Genomic DNA, 3,978 nt, shown 5'->3' with positions numbered 1-3,978 from the left:
TCTGTTTGTCACATGAAAACCTGTCATTTTCCTGGCTTATTTAGTGATTTATAACCAAAATAGATAGAGGCAGTAATCAATATCTTATGTTAATAGATTGATTAGATACCATCCTATCTGAACATGTCTTGTTGCATGAATGAAGAACCAAATTTCTGGCTCAAAATCTATTTCAAAAATTTCTTCACGGTGGGTAGGTTTTTATGTTGTCATTTTCTTGTCTTCTTGAAATCATTAATAACAAAAACTACATAGATTTATCTGAGTTATTTCAAGAAATCCTGTTGTTTTCTGTGGAATGTAAACGTCTTAAGCCAAAATGTTAAATTAAAGTAAAGTTAAATGCTATAAAATGGCAAATTTGTCATTATCCCAGCTGTCATTTTCCTGGCTTATGAATGCCAGCACTTTGACATGCTACCAGAAGACTTTTTAAACAGTATATTGTAAAGAGGGAAAGCAAATATTAACCTGAAACCAAGTTTATGTGTGATTGTAATATGCTTGAGTGTAATCAAAGTTATTTATTTATTTAATGATTGATTATTATGCACAATTTTATTCTGCACATATCAGCAACAAAAAAATTTTTTGATTCTCCCTACAGTGGATAAAATAATTAATTTAAGAAATTTATTGTCCATCTAACATAAAGGCTTAAGTTGAGTTGCTTACTATTAACTTAAAATGACTGTTTTTTAAACTTCTAAGCTAACATGTAATTTTCCTCGTATTCAAGATTTTGTGAATTTCTATTTATTTTTTTCTCTCGAGCAAATGTCAATAAACTACACTGCTGTCAGCAAGATATTAATAAATGTAACGAAAGAAGTGTACAAAACAAATTAGATTATTTTGAAGACTTAAAATTTGAAGAAAGTTTTTGGTCCGAATTGTCATGTTTCCAAAGAATCACCCATGTATTAGTCTGATTTTAGAAAAAAAAACATTGAATTTTTAATCATTAAAAATAATTTATTTCAATGTTAAAATATTTACTTTAAAACATAGTAATAATTTCTAGTGACGCCCGGTGGCTTAATGGTAACTCCGCGCTTTCGTGCCACAGAACATTGGTTCGATCCTTGGAACGGGTAAGGTTGACTCTGCCTTTCATTCCTTCAGTGGGTCAATAAAATGAGTACCAAGCGAGTTTGGGAACTAAGAACTGTGGAATCCGCTTTCGGCTGATAAACCCAACCGGAACACACCCAAGGTCAAAAAAACTTAGATGGGCACAGTAGGTCTTGGCTCTCTATAGGCTGTCACGCCACTGAGTTCAGTTTATTAATTTTTAGAATGGGGATTGTATTGCAATTTCTTTATTCATCTTTAAATAATTGAACATAATTTGAACTTAATTTTGAACCGTTTAAAATTATTTTAGAGCTTTTACGTTGCAACGAAACTGCTTGACAATCGCCAAGGAACTACTGATATATGCAAAGTAGCGCTCTTGACAGCCTACCAATAACAGTTAAATAAAGGTTAGAGGGCGTGACTGAGCAGAACCCGTTATCTGAATAAAAGACAGTGTACACAGTATCTTCATTCATTTGAAAATTCATAATGTTAGGTATTTGACTAAAATACCACCGTAGATTGTTGAACTTATTTCCGTGAAATTCAGTGTTGTGATGTAATAATTAAGTGCAAAATTTTAGCAAGATATCATTTGAGTTCTTACGATAGTGGATGAGCAATTGGACGATTGGAAGCAGGTTCCATTGTCACCACTGTGGCCTCAGTATCGAGAATGTCAAATGTCATCTCGCGGTTAAAAAAGATCGTAGGAGGTAGAAATGGCTATGCGATAGCATATGTGGTAGTAGGAACACCACTCCTCAAGGGAAACGATATGTAGCCTCATAGTGAAAAGGAACAGAAATGTCACTCCTAACTGCAGATCTTGCTACCACTATCGGTACACATGTTTCTGCCTGAACTATCTCACGGCGATGAAATCAAATTGGTTTACGTGCACGGAAACCTATTCGATGAACGTGGTATTTGAGAAAGATTTCGTTGGTATGAGAAACGTATTGATTGGGGTAACCAAATGAATGCTCAAGAATGATGTACTCCAATGAATCCTGATTCAATATGACCAGTGATTCTGGCCACCAGTTAGTGTAGAGAGAGAAGGGAATAAGTTGTGCATAGCACCATTGCTATGCACAACGTATCATTAACGTGATCGGCATGACCCAAGCTTGCCGGTATAAGCAGACATCATGCAAAATGGCTGAACATCGCTTTAAATCTTGGAGTGAGGTAGCGTTACGGTATTGCACAGAGATTATTCTGGATCATATTCTTCATCTTAAAGGCGTGGTAAGTCCAGACTTTCTGTTTATGGACGACAATGCGTGGCCACACAGGTGCGCTGAGGTGTCGGGAAAAATAAAAGTAAATATATTGACCGTATGTCATGGCTTAAGTATACCTAGGAAACCTTTGGCAAACGTGTTTTACAAAGAATACACCTTTTCCAAACCGTGCAGGCTCTAAACTGCTTTCAGAAAGGAGTGGGACATCATCCTTTAAAGACTCTTCTAAAAAGTAATGGAAGGCATGAATAACAGATGCAACATGTGCATTAGTGTCCGAGGAATTCACTTATTTTACCGAAGTACTCATTTCTGTTTCATTCTGACAAGAAAATCCATTTTACATGACTGTTTGGAAATCTTCCAATGTGCCTATTTTTATTTTTTATTTTATCATTTCTCGATTTGTCGATATCTACACTATTTTGTATCGTAATAATTGAATATTCCCTATACTAAATATGAACATTGTTTCAGTTCATCAATAAACGTCTATTATTATTTATTCCGAAAAATATAACTCTTCCTTAACATTTGTCAAGCAGTGTAGTAACAAACAAATCAAAACCTAACAGTCTAAAAACAATTGTCTTATTTTAAACTTAATACATTCTATCAAAAGTGAATTCCATGTGCTTCTTGTAATTACATAATTAGCACTAGAAAGACGGAAACTTAGTATATACCTATATTGCCCGAAAGCAGTCAAAATGACTGCATTGTGAAAGAATAACTATTATGTAAAGAAATTTGTTTAAAATTAATTTTTAATATTATTTACAGCCATGCAACAAGCTATTAATAAGTATTAACAAAAAAAAGCTTACTTCACTCGGAAAAAAATAATTCTTTCATTATTTGAACATTTTAAGCAAATTAAAATGGAAATCTTCTTATGAGTACATCTTCCGCAAACATACTTTTGACATTTTTCACATATATTATTTTTTTTGCTTTTGTGGCAAAGTCGTACTTGACAAATTTTGCGTTTGCTAGAATATGTTGTATTTGATGATGCAGTTGATCTTTGTGGGTCTCCATGTTCTGATGAATTTTTCCGCCTTGCAGCTCTGTAATAGGTGGAAAGTTGTTCTGCTTATTGAAACAGGAACTGTTTTCTTTGCATTTGTATTCCTGTCGCTTCTTTGTAAAGGATCCAAGCATTTATAGCAGCCAAATCTAAAATATTGAAAAATATTAGGAGGTGCCATCTACGAGAACTAGATTTTACTGCATATTTTCTGCCCATTTGATCCGCCATATCAACTCCAAATTTTGTTTTGTTATAAAATTGAATAGAGTCCGGTAATATTTTTTTATTACTTTTATCAATTTTCACAAATTTATGCCTGGAACTTAGAACAGCTACTCTCTTATTCGGTTTGCTTTTATATATTGTAAGGACACAATTTTGTGATTTATATAGGAGAGTGGAAAAACGAGGCATGCTATCCTTCGTTTGTTTGGCTGCTTTGGGTAGTTCTCTTTTATTTCCTCTAATAGTTCCAACCAGTGTTGTTTTTTTGGCCAATAATTTAGTCGCGAGTGACATGCTAGTGAAAAAGTTATCGGTCGTGATATTCCTTCCGCAGCTTGTATATGGCTCGACAAGTTTCAGAACAACGTGTTCACTGAGAAGCATTGACGA

Source organism: Parasteatoda tepidariorum, chromosome 7 (genome assembly GCF_043381705.1).
Source record: "Parasteatoda tepidariorum isolate YZ-2023 chromosome 7, CAS_Ptep_4.0, whole genome shotgun sequence".
Taxonomy (NCBI): Eukaryota; Metazoa; Arthropoda; class Arachnida; order Araneae; family Theridiidae; genus Parasteatoda; species Parasteatoda tepidariorum.
The sequence above is the reverse complement of the archived record's forward strand: the minus strand, read 5'-3'. Positions refer to the sequence as shown.